The following is a 16,611-nucleotide window of genomic DNA, read 5'->3' on the forward strand; positions in this document are numbered from 1 at the left end:
CTCAGTTAAGTTTTATTTACTTAATCTTCTAAGTACTTTCAACTTAAAAAGTTTAGTTTCACCCAAAAATGAAAATTGTGTTAATTACTCACCCTCATGTCGTTCCAAACCTGTAAGACCTTCATTCATCTTCGGAACACAAATTAAGATATTTTTGTTGAAATCTGAGCTTTCTGACCCTCCATAGAAAGCCATTTGACCGACATGTCAAACAACCAATCACAATTTGTTTCGTTCAGCATCATGTTTCAGGGTGTGGAAATGTCGCCACAATAACAGACCGGTGTGTAAAACTCTCAGATGTATTTTTAAAGATTCTATGCCCCGAACTTTAAATATTTCACATACTTTTGAAAATCCAGCGTTTAGTTGATCCTGATAAGCGTTTGCCGTCACGGTTGTAAACATGACGGCTTTCTTCTTTCGTGAGGGGGTTTGGCATCACGGCATCTTTGTTTCCTGGCGGAACGTTAAAAAATGCAACACACACGTCTCCCGGAAATTCTGTATAATCTAACCAATCCGATGAAGACTTCGAAACTCCTGAAGTGTTTCAACTTTTGTGAGCAATATGCTTCAGCCAGCGCTCCGTAGGCGTGACGTCTTGAGGCTGAGACTGTGTCCTTCACGAATTCCTTTTCAGAACCTGTGTGCTTTAATAAAAACAAAGGGAAGCATTAAAATGTGCCTTACAGTCTTAAAGGGTTACTACTCCCCAAAATGAAAATCTTGTCATTAATCACTTACCCCCATGTCGTTCCAAACCCATAAAAGCTTTGTTTGTCTTTGGAACACAAAGATATTTCGTAAGAAAAAAAAAAATCGTCGCTTCATAAGTCATTCATAAATAATTGAACCACTGAACGACATGGGGGTAGTGATTAATGACAAGATTTTCATTTTGGGGTAGAGTAACCCTTAAAGCTTACAAACTCCAATATGTGCACTTATAAAGTAAATACATTTACTTACAACTTTGTCCAAGCTCTACAATGTGAAGGTCATTTCCATTTTGTCTGCATGGTTCTTTGATGGATACAACTACAAAAGGACTCGCTGCTATCCATCCACAAGATTGTTGAATTATGCGCTGATCTTCAGTCATTCCAGAATATCATAAACATGAAAAACACAGAAACATGTTTAACAACACTGTAAAATCAAATCTTGTCAGAGAAAGTCAAATGTCATGACAAGTTTACGTTTCAATTACCAAAGCCCTACTTAACACATTTGTGTCCATACTTATTGCAGAGCTGCTTATACAAGTTAAGCTATTATTACTGTTATTCAAAAGCCTACAGTTTTGAACGTACAAAGGTTTTTAATGTTTTCTAAAGAATTATCTTCTGCTCACCAAGCCTGCATTAATTTGATCCAAAATACAGCAAAAGCAGTAATGTTTTTACTGAAAAATATTTGTATTATTTAAAATAACCGTTTTGAATATATTTTTAAATGTAATTTATTCCTGTAATTTCAAAGCTGAATTTTTAGCATCATTTCTCCAGTCTTCAGTGTCACATTGTCTTTCAGAAATCATTCTAATATTTAATATTCTGATTTGCTACTTAAAAAAAAAAAAAGGTTGAAAACAACCGAGTAGAATTTTCTTCAGGTTTCTTTGATGAGTAGAATTTTCTTCAGGTTTCTTTGATGAATAGAAAGTTCAGAAGAACCGCATTTATCTGAAATAGAAATCTTTTGTAACATTTTAAATGTCTTTTCATGACTTTTGATCAATTTAAAACATACTTGCTAAATAAAGTGGTTTACTTTGATGGCTAGATGCAGAAACTGCATTATGTGGGCAAAGGCATCAATAACTGTCAGAATTTTGACACAAATCCACATTATAGTCAATATTTTACCAGTGCCAATTGGGTTTTCTAATGGTGATTTGCTAATGGAAAGTATAGGCAATTCACATCAAACTTCTAGAATTCAGTAGCGTGCTTTTGCTACTTATTTTTCACTGTAATGGAGACCTAGAGCATTACAGTTTAATTCAGGGTCACATCATTTTCAGACTCAAACTTCATATGTCTAATTCAACTAATTACTGCACCAAAATTACATTTCAACCATGCACAACTGATCACTTGGCTGTCGTTGAGTAAAGAATTTTAATTTTCAACTCATTTTTACGGTTGAGAGGTTAGTTAGTGTATGCGCTGCGGCCAACTGATAAATTATGCTTTCCTAAATTAGATGTTTTAAAAATTGCTTTCGGAAAATAGGCTCTTATTTCATACCCGAGCACAGATTGTGTCAGCCAGAATGAGAACTGGAAAATAAAACAGCTCACAATGGAATTAAATATGCTACACAGAGTGCCGGTGTTTAGTCTGATTACGCTTCATTATAAAATCCTGCACTTCTTTTATTGCATTTCCTCTAGTTGAATTTTTAAATAATTATAATTTTTGTTGGATATCGTGTATAGAAAAAGACATAGATATTTGCTTTTTTATTTAATATTGCTCACCATTATTTTACATGACATTATGAGATTCTTATGCCATTCTCTCTATATAGTACTATAGTGCAATAAGAACTAGATTGCATTTACATGTTCATGTTTAAAAATTCATAGTGTATCCATGGTACCATGTCCAAAAAACATTATATTTTTGCAGGCTGCAAAATACATCCTTCCTTGATTGAGTGCGCTTCTAAATACAGTACGTTATTTTCAGATAAATTGCTTTTAGAGGCTTCTGATTATTTGGAGGCAATAAGACGCTCTGCTCAGGTGAGGCTGTAGTGGGGGGAAAAATCTAAATAAAGTGAGAAATTTAGCATGGATTGGATACTACAAATTCCTCATTGTTTGTAAAACAAATGCTGATATCTCAGTATTAAAAAGGCATTGAGGTTTAACACGATTTGTGGTTTAAAAATGAAATAAAGCCCAAGCCGACGCGGCTTTATTGCAGAGAGAGGAAACTGTGCTCTCCTATCCCCTCGCAGTTCATTTGCAGTCATTCCCCACAAAATCAATTTTCAATTTCCTCCATGGGAAAGCACCTTGCTGCACGCAGCAACAGCCATGCTATTTGTGCTTCATTAGCCTAGCCCTACATTAGTTTTTTTTTTTTTTACTTTAAGAGCAATTCTGACATTTTTCACAGCTAATGCTGCATTACTTAAGTTAATGTCCACTGGGCGATGTTTCGCATGGGTTCTGAATTTCACTTAGTGCCAAGGCAATGTTAGCTAATGTTTTAGTCTAGAGTGCAATATACAAGCATTTACCACTTACTGTGTTCTGTGACTTTATAGGGTGTTTATTGAAAGTGAGTATCAATGGCTGTGACATGAATTGTTCTAATCTAATGTGCATTTGACAGTGTAACATAAGCATGCAAATAAGCATGATAAGTAAGTAGTGACTTAGGAGATGCTTTTATTGAAGTGACTTGCAGCATACTTACTAAATGCAGCAACTCAATAAAAGAAACTGCTGAAAGTCTGTATCACCTTGAGAAAGCTATCAATTAGCATTGCTATTCATCTCAATGGTTTATATTTGATGAATGCCTTGTGACTGATGTATGTATGTGAAATCTCTTTGCAGCAGATATCGAAAATAACTGAATGTTTGCATATTTATTTAACTTCATTTTCATCTATTGTAAAGAATGTATTTAGACCAAATGCATTGCTTTTTTTATTGGCTGTCACTGAATAAACATATTTTGCAAGCATAATGGTGTTGTTAAGAAGACATTTACTAGCTGCACCATTTGATCCAGCCGAACCTTGACCTCCTGCTTGGACTGATTTTATTCAGAAAAAAAGTCATAACTAATCCTCAATGGAAAATGTGTTTCAATTGACATGCAGCATTTTTTATATATATATTTAACATTGATTTTTTTTTATTTTTTATTTAACCTTTATTTAACCAGGAAGTCTCATTGAGATTTAAAATCTCTTTTACAAGAGAGACCTGGCCAAGGTAGCAGCCATACAGTAAGACAATTATAAAATACACCAAGTACACATTACAACAATATTTAAACATATCCTCTCAACAAAAACAATCACAAGCTTCCAATACAATTCTCTTTATGATGCCTTTAAATTCACCAATAGACACAAATTTATCTAGTTTTAGATCATTTTGCAAATTATGTCCAGGGTGCCCAATTTGAAAATGCAGTTTTCCCCAGTTCTGTACAAACTTGGGGTATGTTAAAAAGCAAACACTTGGAAGAGCGTAGCTGGTAATTGCCAGAACAAAGACAAATAAGAGTACAGAGATAAGCTGGAAGTTTACCTAACATTGCTTTATAGTTCAATAATTTTACCATCAGATGTAAAAATGCTAAGATTATCAAGTACCCGTGTCTGAGCTTTTGAAAAAAACCATAAACTTTGTTTTCTGTGAATTTAAAACTAATTTTAAACTAACCAGAGCATCTTCCAGTGACTGAAATGCAATCTAAAGCTCTTTCACCGCCTGTGTTATAAATGGAGCAAGTGTATAAATAATAGTATCATCAGCATAAAAGTGTTTTTTTTGATTGAATGTCCTTGCCCAAATCATTTATATAAATAGAAAACTAAATAGGTCCCAAAATGGAACCTTGGGGGACCCCTTTAAATATATCAAGAAAATCAGATTTGAGATCCTCTACAGGAACACACTGAGTCCGATCTCCCAAATAATTTCTAAACCATTTCAATGTCCCTGGTCCAAAACCAGCACTGCTAAGTTTGTTTAGCAGTAATTCATGATTCACTGAATCAAACTCCTTGGATAGATCCACAAATAATGCTGCCCAGTGCTGTTTTTTATCCAGTGCACCAATAATATAATTTAACACTACTGTAGCAGCAGTAATATTACTATGGCCAGTTCTAAAACCAGATTGAAAAGAATTTAAAATGTTATTATCAAATAAAAACAGTTTTAACTGTAAGTTTACCTGAGATTCAAGAATCTTGGCCAAAACTGAGAGTTTGGAGATGGAACGATAGTTGTTCATGTCTGAGGGATCACCACCTTTAAATAATGGGAGAACATAAGCAGCTTTCCAGATTTTAGGTAAAGAATTCGATAACAAACTTAGATTAAAAATATGAGTAACTGGCTCAGCAATAACATCCGCTGCTACCTTTAAAAGATAAGGGTCTAAGTTATCTGGGCCTACAGATGTTTTATCAATGCCTTTCAACGCTTTACAAATTTGATTTACTGAAACGGGTTTAAAAACAAAAACATCCATATTTAAAGTCGCTGGTATAATCACAGAACATGGGACAGTTGTATTTGCATTTAAACGGTCAAATACAGACCCAGCATGTATAAAGTGTTTATTTAATTGGTTGATCATAGTAACTTTGTTGTTTATTTTATAAGTCAACCTGAATATATTCAGGAAGGCTAGAGGCTACATGAGTCCCTGACATGGATTTAATTAATTTCCAAAATTTTGAAGGATTATTTAAATTCTCTGTGACTGACTTTAAATAAAACTCTGATTTAGACTTCCTAATCATCAATGTGCACTTATTCCTTAGTGTTGCAATTATGGAAAAATGGTGAATTCCTCAGATCTCTTTGTCCCTTTGACACTGTCAAGTCTGCTGTTGGTAATTGCTCTGAAATAGGTGGGAAAAGGCTTTGGAAGACATTTGGTTTTCAGGAGGTAATTGAGAGTCTTTCTCTGTCCTAAGAAGCCGAAACAGCAAGAACAAAACTGCACAGATGAGCCCTGATGGTCTATTCAAATGGGAACATGAAATTGCTTAAAAAAAGATTATATTTCCGGAAAAGACAGTAGGCTACTGGTAAAAAAGTAGAGTCATGTAAGCTCTGTATTTAGAAATCAGGCTGATTTGAATCAAATTACTCTAATCACAATTGTGTATGCAAGTATTTGCAGAGAAAACAATGAAATTAATTCAATGAATTTACATTTATTGTGGTATATTCATTAAAAAATATATTACAAAAAAGGCTTTAGAAGACAATTGTTTTATTTTCCATATCTATTGGAAATGTCATTTTTTCCCTACATCCTGCACATCCTGATTGTACATCCTGAAGTTCATTTCCCCTCAAAATTGTGAATTTTGTGATCTGAATAAATAATAATAATTAAGGGAAAAAAAACATAGACAGAAAATGTCAAATACAAGGTTGTTTGCTGTGAATGAAAGGAAGCAAAAGAAAGACACTGACAGAAATAATAAAAGATGCACGCACCCCCTGCTGCATTTACTTCAGCACATTTCTGTATGCTAGGATCCCTTGTTTTATTGTTTTTATAGAAATAAGTCAGCCTCTTAAAGCAGAACCTCTAGGCCACATTTCTTGCCTTATTTAGGCGCCGTCGGTACCCGTCTTCAGTAGATGCAGCCAGCTTGTGGCACAAGAGAGGCAGAAGACAACAAAAGAGAGGTTCTTAATCCAGGGAAAGCCTGTTGTCTTGCTTTGGAGTGGAACAGAGTAAGACATTTTTGGCACATTCTGGGGAGATGCTGCTACATTCTCAAACCCTGACTAAAATAAGTCTGCTGAGGTAGTGAAAGATGTTTAACATAAGTGAAGCTCTAGCAACATTCATAGAAGAAATTTGATTATCATGGACACTAATTTTGGATGAACTTGCTTCAAAACTTTTTTGATTCCAGACTTTTTATTCAGATTTTTTTGGTTTGATTTTTAAGCAATGGTCTCGTTCTGGTCTCTTTGCACATATCATGACACTGAAGTTGAAAGACTGGATGCATCTTTTCCCAGACAAGGTCCGTAAGTGCTTCTGTCTGATGCTAACATTTATAATCATTCTGTCTGAAAGAGTGTGTTTTTGATGTTTGTCATCTGGCCCTGTGTATTTCCATTCTATATGCCTTTCTGTAGACACTTTATTGAAAGTACACACGCACACACACACACACACACATTCTATATGTATAAATATATATAATCTTAAAATATCAGGTGTGAATTTAATTATAATATCATAATATCCTTTAGATGAAGAAGAAAACTTAACTAATGCTTTAAAAAAAATCCAGAACAAACAGAATTCATTCAGACACTACAGAAATACTGGGGCAAAAATGTAAACAACTTTTTTTTAAAGGAACGTTCTGGCTTCAACTGCATTTTAATACATTAGGAATGCTCTTTTCTGGGTCCTTCCTCTTTATCTAAAGCACATTATATTCAAATTCACCCAGCTGATATCTGAAGAGCCCAGTAAAGCAAAGTGCCTTTGTTAAAGTCTCAAAAGCCACAGAATGGCTAAGTGTAATAATTCAATTTGATAGATTTATGGTTCAGTGGTACAATTAAACCCAGGTGATGTGCGTGACTAAAGATCCCAGCCTTTGTGAGCATTTTCAGGAGGATCAGAGAAGGCAGAGGCTGATCTTGGACCTGTCAGCTGAGCTATGCCATCAGCATTTCTCATTTATCTTTAATGGGCTCTCGCTGACACGGGTCCTGTCAGATCTCACTTCTCAGCTCAGTATTAGCTCAGCCACACTGTTTCAAAGAGAAGCAGGACCTGGCGTGTTTGATCAGGCCTGTCAGCCTGTCGGTACACAAGTGATGCTGGGCTCAACCAGAAGCGAGATCAAAGGATGTGAGAGGAGTCAGACCTTCGCCAGCCTGACCAAGCAGAAATTTAGAAAAAAATCTGTAGTGGGCATCCCTGTTTTTACCGGGTTTTACTGTCATACCTGTATTATACAGCATATTATTATTTATGTGCCTTCTAGCAGTTTTTGACATTCAGTATTTACTGCATTAAAAATGGACTCAAAGTGACTATCTGGCAGCTCTATCTATCTACACACACACACACACACACACGTTGGTTTTTGTGGTTTATGGGGACTCTCCATAGGCGTAATGGTTTTTATACTGAACAAACTGTATGTGCTATTGCCCTACACCTACCCTACACCTAAACTTAGCCCTCACAGGAGACTGTGCATTTCAACTTTCCTCAAAAAAAAACCTCACTCTGTATGATTTATAAGCGTTTTGAAAAGTGGGGACATGGGTCAATGTCCTGAAAAGTCACCTTCACCTTGTAATACCCATGTCATACCTGTGTCATTATACAAATTTATGTCCTCATTTGTCACACACACACACACACACACACACACACACACACTTACTGTATGTGTTTGTTCATGTGTTCATTTTTATAGTTTGTCATAGTTTGTTTTGTCAATTTTTAAATAATAGCATGTCATAACCAGTCTAAATGACATTTGATTTTAATAATTGCTGAAAAATTAATTGAGTGCAAAAAAAAAAAAAAAAAAAAAAAAGTCCAGACAAATTATACATTCATTTAAAATACTTAAATATTTAAGCTTATAACTACAAAAAACTGGCCCATATCACCCAGGCAAATCTTGACCACCCAATGTGTCAAGGGTTGGCTAGTTAGCAGCAGTTATTCCTTGCTGGTCGTCCTTCAACTTGTCATTCTATTATAATTTTAATGCTTTCAAAACTGTTATGATAGGTATTATGCATCTCAGAATTATTTCAACCTTACGGTGTCACATAAACCTGTAATCACACACCCATCTCTGTTTGACATCCATTAGCAAACAAAAGCAAACAGTTAAACCATTCACTTAAGCAATGGAACATAAACCTTACAAATACTCCCTATCCAGCTCGATCCCTAGGAGTCGTGAGTTGAATAGTTTTCATGTTTCAAAATGCATTGTACAGCTCTTCCCAACACCTCAATAACTGCAATCTTGCAAATTGCATCCAAAACGATTCTCTATGGATGGCGTTTCTTCTCGCAAATCCATTCAATCAGCGAAGCCTTTAGCAGTCTTTATAGAATACTAATGAAACAACTTGTTACCATATAAATAAGAAACACAATGGCGACAAATCATAGGTGTTTGTCTATACATCAGCGCACCGCTGGAACATCACACTGCTGCATAATCACCTCCTTCTTCAGCTCTTACTGCTCGGACAGTGGTCAGTGCTTCTGCCAGCTAATAAATATTTTGTTATGAAGCAAAAAGTTCAGGAACTTGGTAAAATAATCATTGGCATGTTGCAAAAACGAGAGTGATTGCTGTCTCATGAAAATACATGAACCCATCACATATCTTCTCCCAAGGATAACCTCGTCTTGTATAGTGCCTTGGAGAATTGATGGTTTTCTGCCGTAGCCACATAAATCCTGTCTGACATTCATAATTTATTATTTAAAACCTAGCAGTTACAATTACAGCCTGTATAATGCCGTTCTAAAAGTATGCGTTCTTTCCTCAAAGCTGTTGAAATGAGGTAGATGTTAACAATATTTCAAAATCCAACTTCCCAGGCAAGTCATACTTTAAAGAACGTAAACTATAGTCCTTCGAAAAATTTGTTAGATGGACTACAAGTTACTAAAGAAACGTTACTAGCTACATTGAAGCGATTCAAGGGAGATGAATCTAAACTTTCTTTCTTCTGTGAAACAAAATATTATTTTTGATAAGTCTTTCCTTTAGCTTTGTGTGAGGAACAAAGGGAACTTTTAATTTTTCATCAAAAATCTTTGCCTCTGTGAGCCTTTAACTCAAAATCTATGACAGGAATGAGTCAGTGAGTTAAACTCTGATTCAGATCACTCTAAAATGATCATTCTGTCCATTTTGTGAAGAGTATCAACTGGTGAATTTAAAAGAAATAAGAGAATTATTCATTCACTGATCCTGTTTCAACAATTACTGTATATGGCTTCAGATGAGCAATATTGCATGTCATAACTTTTTCTGAGGCTTAAAAGACTTTCTTTTGTCATTCTGTCAAGTTTGTCTCATTTTGTATTCAACAGGAAAAATAAAGTGATGCAGGTTTGGAACGAAATGAGGGCGAGTGATTTGTGATTTGTTAGTGATTTGATTGTTCTGATTTAATAAATATGAGAATATGACAGATGGGTAGTTTAGGAGAATGTGTTATATGGTAAATTAATACTTTTAATTCAGCAAGGATTTCATTCAATTGATCAAAAGTGGTTGCACAGTAAATACATTAATATACATTTTTAAATATATTTATATTTATTATGTTTCAAAAGATTTCGGTTTCAAATAAATGCTGATCTTTTGAACTTTCTGTTTGTGAAAGTATCATCGTTTCCACACAAATATTAAGCAGCACAAAGATATTGATAATACTGATAATAATAAGAAATGCTTCTTGAGCAGCAATTAGAATTAATTCTGAACTATCATGTGACACTGAAGTAATGAGGCTGAAAATTCAGCTTTGCATCACAGGAAATAAATTACATTTTAAAATATATTCAATTAGAAAACGTCTCAGGTTACCTATGGAACCATGGTTCCCTGAAGGGAACGAGACGCTGTGTCGAAACGCATATGGGAACGCCTTCAGGCTCTGAATATGATGTGTAATCAGTCAAACAAGGGCGAGGCGTCACGGGCGGGGTGACGTCACGACCAGGTAGCATATAAGCACGTGCGGCGGAGCCGGCTTCAGCTTCAAGTCATGAAGCAGTCGCTGCCAGGCTGCCAAACGATCTACTAAGGTAATCAGTCTCTCGAGACTAACCTCTGGTGTTAGAGAAGCGGCCAGACCGCTGCCTCGCACCGGCAGGAGACGCGTAATCTGGCGGCCGAGGCGAGTTTCTCAGGTCCGCTGAAATCACAGGCGGAAGAACCTGAGAGTAATACTCGCTGGGACCTGCTGTGCCCTGGAACTGCAGGGTTGACAGACAAATCCCCGGAGGGCACCGAGGGGAGACGGTCACCGTGTGCCGCGGTGTAAGCCGCTCCACCCCAGTAGGGGTCGTCCTCCGTAGTCCTGGGGCTCACCCGTCAGGACCTCTGAACGAACCAGACCCTGCAAGGCAGGACCCAAAGAGACACATTCGGCAGCTTGCTGCCCAATGATCTTCTAAGGGAATCAGTCTTTCGAGACTGACCTCTGGGTTCAGAGAAGCGGCCAGACCACTGTCTCGATGCGGCGCACCGGAATGAGACGCGTAATCTGGCGGCTGAGGCGAGTTTCTCGGCTCCGCGCTGCCGGGCGGACAAACCTGAGAAATATACTCGCTGGGACCGGCTGTGCCCTGGAACAGCGGCAGGGTCAGCAGACAAGTCCCTGGAGGGCACCGAAGTGAAGTGGTCACCGAGTGCCGCGGTGCAAGCCACTCCACCCCAGTAGGGGTCGCCCTCCGCGGACCTGGGGCTCGCCCGTCAGGACCTTTTGCGTGAGGAGCTGGTATGCGGAGGAGGCTGCGCCCGCCCAGCAGCCACCTGAGTTTAGAGAGCGCGCATACCCTCTGCCCACCAAAGATGTTGTAAGCAGAGCAGGAGCCTTCAAAGGCGATGCCGTAGAGGGAGACAGATAGCTCGCAAGCGTCTGTTCAACCCGCGGCATCGCCGCATTCCCGCGCTCATTCAGTTCCCGCGGGAACGAATGACCGGGACGAAAAGATTTCACCCGCGATCTCGACACCTCGGTAAGGAGATCGGGGAAAATGGAAGGCTCCTGTGTAGAAGTAGCTCTCTGGGGCGAGAGAGGCGGCGAAACCTCGTCAACGCTCGTCACATCAACCTCCTCGGAGGAAGAGAGACGAAGCGTTGAGCCCTCGTCTCGGGGGGGGGAAGAGACCGCTTAGGAACCGAGAGACGGGGAGGAGATAGGGACATGCCCGTCTGACTCTCGCCAGCCAGATCAGCCTTTTTCTTTTTTCTCTCTGCAAGCCCCGCGAGCGCAGCCGCCGCTCTGCCTTTTTTCTCTCTTTTTTACGGCAGAAGCGGGACCGGCTTATTTTTCTCTTTGTGGTTGTGCAAATACTGCAGCTTACAAAGCTCGTAGTTATATCATATTGGGGCGACAGAGGCGGCGAAACCTCGTGAACGCTCGTCACATCAACCTCCTCAGAGGAAGAGAGACGAAGCATTGAGCCCTCGTCTCGGGGGAAGAGACCGCTTCCACACCGAGAGACGGGGCGCCAGATCTGGCGGATACGGGAGGAGATAAGGACATGCCCGTCTCACACTCGCCAACCAGATCAGCCTGCGAGCCCCACGAGTGCAGCCGCCGCTCTGCCTCGGCAGCAGCGGGACCGGCACCGCGTGGGGAGCTCGCGAAGGCTCCCTTCTCGAAGAGAGCCCTCCGGGTGCGGAGACCGATTCTGCGTGCTCCGCACCCAGGCAGACCACGCACAAATCGTGTGTGTCCTCGCTCGTGATATAGCGAGGGCAAGGATGCACACACGACTTAAAACGTGGTCTGAAAGCTTCACCCCTGAGCTTGCCCTTGGCTTTGGCATGATACTGAATGCTTTCCACTTAAAACTAGGACAAACAACAGTAAATAAGACTGACACACACAGAGCGCTTTGCTGAATGACAAAAAGCTGAAGCCGGCTCCGCCGCACGTGCTTATATGCTTCCTGGTCGTGACGTCACCCCGCCCGTAACGCCTCGCCCTTGTTTGACTGATTACACATCATATTCAGAGCCTGGTCACGCTGAAGGCGTTCCCATATGCGTTTCGACGCAGCTCGAAGTTCCTGGAAGGGAACAGTTATTTTAAATTATTATAACATTTCACAATATTACTTTTTATTGTATTTTTAATCAAATAAATTCAGCCTTGGACTTCTTTCAAAAACCTTAAAAAATTTACCAACCCCAAACTTTGACCTGCTTGTGTACTTTAGTTATTAATGTAACTATGTTTAGTTAGCAGCTTTGCAGCCCTGACAGCCATGCACACTTGTCAGTTGCTTTTCTTCTTGTTTTTGTCTTCCACCCCTCTGGTTATGCAGTCGATCTGCACTGCTGCTCTGGCAGTTCCCTTCATATTTATAACTTTCACAATTTCACCCCTCCACAAGGAAACCAATAACAAATTCAGCGGGAGAAACCCATGATTCAATTCCCTTTAATATTTTCTTATTACCCGTAGCGCTGGGGTGTCAGTGCTTAGAGAAGGGGCGATGCTCGTTCCCTGACCTGGTTTGATGAAGTCACAAAGGACAGTGGGTGGCAGCAACCTCGGTTACTCAACGACACTGTGATGAAACCCGGCCTCCAGAAGCATCAGTGACTGGCAGATTTAAATGACATCAGAGCAGAGCACCACTCCTGCTCCAGCAGGGCAGAAAGCTCGACGGAAGCACTGCTCATTTTTCAAGGGCAGTGATGTGTGATGAGGAGAAGAGGTGTGAGGAATTGCAGTGCTAAGAACACAGGAGGAGAGGGTAGAGTCTCCATCCTCAGGAGAATAGACCCTCGCCCCAGGTTCATGTGCTGCCAGTGTTTGTCATATTGAACTATATAGAGTTCAGATTCATAAAGACATGGATACCAAAGCACCAAATGGTTTTGGCAAGTAAATAAGGTACTAGCCAGTTTAAAAATAACAGCTTAATGTATACAAAGTAATATGTGTCATAAATGCTATGTTTATTTCAAAGATGTATTACAGCATACATTGTTCCATTCAGTGCTCAAAAATGATGCATAAAGAAACAGGGTTAGGTGGTTTGGTAGTCTCAAGTGGTCCTTCCGTCCATCCATCCATCCATCCATCCATCCATCCATCCATCCATCCATCCATCCATCCTTCCTTCCTTCCTTCCTTCCTTCCTTCCTTCCTTCCTTCCTTCCTTCCTTGGTAACTAAAAAGTAATAATTAAGCTATAAACAACTTAAAAGCATAAAAAAGAAATGTCTTGGCAACTAACTGAAATAAGTTAAAGCACTAAATTAAGTTTTATATATTAAAATGACAAAAAATGAAACAAAAATAAAAAAAATCTCAAAAGAAATATATATATATATAAAAATTAAAATGACAAAAGTACATAGCATTATTAAATTGTAAATTATTCATAATTAATAGACTAAATTTTGAAAATTAAAACTTAAAATAAAAGCTAATTCAAAATATTAATAAATATTAATAAATACCACAATAGCATATAAGAAATAGATTGCAATTTTTTATCTGTGTCATGAGGGAGTTGAATCAAAATCATAATATCTATGAACAAAATCTCAGTGATCGTTACACATATTTTCAAAACTTTTTTCTCTCTGGAAAATTTGGCATTGCAAAAAGTTAAGGCTTTTTTAGGCTTGACCAGATCATGTCTTTTCACAAAGATGAGATGTTTGCAAATATACAAAAGAAAAACAGCTAAATAATTAATTTGCCATAGATGACTGTATATGTCATGGGTAATGTACAGTCGACCACATCGTTATCGTAAAATAAACCCCATCAGGGTGATCTTGCTGAATGCATCCCGCTATTTCATGGCTACTTAAGAAACGCTCATTAATTATTAAAACCAAGGTAAAATGACCTCAATATGTAAGAAGAAAGAGACCGGAGTGATACAAGAGACATGCCATGGAGGAACCATTCAAATATACAGTTTAACAAAATATACATTTAATTAAATATTTCAAAATTCAGTTTCATCCCCTTTTTAGGTCACCACAAAATGATTTGTATGTGAAGAGCTATAATTGGATCTTCTTAGAGACCTTTAGGAGGCTCGTGCAATCTAGTCACTTTGCAACCGTCAACCCTTCAACACAAACATTTCATCATCGGTTTTTGGAGCGCCACAAAACAAGCCGCTTGTATTTACACAATTAAATTAGCACGTCCGTCTTCGAGAGGCAATTACTTAGGGAATGGTTACGTCTGGCAAAATTGTTGCCTAATCATAGAAGATGCATCACGCCTCGCATCAGATGCTGACCTTCACAGTCGGCTTGCGCGACTTAAAACTAATCACAAAAGATTGTGTTCAAAGAAAATTGCTATCTTGTGGCACATGCAATTATCGTGTTGCGTAACCATTATCATAGTGACCTTATACAACGTGCTAAAAATGCTGCTCTTGTCGGCTTTTATTGGAGGTGTGAAAAGCTCACCGCAGCCACTGTGTAATTGTGTGTATGCTTATACATTGTGGCCCTTACACACCAGACCAAAGACGAAAAGCACGAACCTTTGCAATTTTGCAAAATTACATTGTGCTTTTTGCCATCTAACCCCTGTGATTGGCCCTGTTTGGGGAATAGCAACTAATGACAGAAATGTACTGAGAAATGATACTATTAGAGGGAATCTGGGCTGTGCTGTTTAGAGTTATCCATGCCATCCGAGGAAGAGGGATTGGAGCTTGGCTTTGAATTGTCTGGACATGTGCGATTGGCAATCAGACCTGTTCCAGCTGTCTCTTTTGTTGTAATGTGTGTAATGTGGGTTCAAGCCGAGGTGGTGTTGCCCAGAGGCTTCAGTAATATAATGGTGATGATGATGATGATCATCAACTTTATTCTGCAATGAGCTGGATACAAGAACATCGGCCTTGCCACGGTGATTGCCTGAATTTAGACCCAGTTTTACTTCCCTACATTGTCTATTCCGATTATCTTATCCAGTATTATACAGTGCCGAGGAGCAAAGTTTGGGGTCGCTTATAGGCTGCATTTATTGGATCAAAAATACAGTAAAATCTGTAATATTGTGAAATGTTTTTACAATTTAAAATAATTGTTTTCTAATGGAATATATCTTAAAACCTAATTTGGTGATGGTAAAGCTGAATTTTCAGCATCAGTACTCCAGTCTTCAGTGTCACACGATGCTTCAGAAATCTTTCTAATATGCCGATGTGCTGTTCGGGAAACATTTCTTATTATCAATGTTGAAACGGATGTGCTGCTTCATATTTTGTGGAAACTTATGATGATTTTTTCAGGATTCTTTGAAGAAAAAAAAGCAATTATTTGAAGTCGAAAAATTTTGTAATATTGTAAATGTCTTTTCTGGGTTTTTTTTTATTACTTTTGATCAATATACTACATCCTAATTGAATATTAGTATTAATTTCTTTTAAAAAACTGACCTTATACTTTTGAATGGTTTCGCATCATGGTGTAATTAAAGATATGTATTTTGGAACTTTGGCTAGTTCATTATGACTAAAACCAGTTTGAACATACTCAGAGAACTTTTACTTATTATTATTATATTTTTGTTTCAAATAAAAATCCAACACTCAGTGCTTTTATTTAGTTATTTAGTTTCTTAAGATGACCCAGCACACAACAACATTTCCTTAATTCAGCTTTGTCCTGTTTTTGAGTTATTTCTAACCTTTCTTTTTCCAGGTTATTTTCTCTCTCCGTCCCCTTCAGTCTACTGTACATGTCTCTCCTACTCTCCTTTGTTCCATGTGGCTTCTCCTTACCCAGCTTGCCCCAGTCTGTCACTCTCAGGAATCAATAGCATCTGAAATATTCCCCTCACTCTCTCTCTCTGCCCTCCTCATAGCTGTGTGAGCACAGGGCTGTTTCTGAATCTGCTGGCTGACCTCCACTTGTATCAGAATCCGCCACCATCTGCAAGGCCTGCAGCCTCCCAGTCCTACAGTCGTGCGCCGCCTACCTCTGAGCGTCTCCAAACAGCCCTGACTGTCTGCCAAGAACCTCCGCCAATGCCAGAGCCTGACAGACAGGGGCACCTCTATCTCTCTGACCGCCTTCCCTGCTTTCAAGGTCAGAGAGAGGGGAAAAATCTCTGTACTTGACCCAAATTGCTCG

This window comes from Barbus barbus (genome assembly GCF_936440315.1).
Source record: "Barbus barbus genome assembly, chromosome: 25".
NCBI lineage: Eukaryota > Metazoa > Chordata > Actinopteri > Cypriniformes > Cyprinidae > Barbus > Barbus barbus.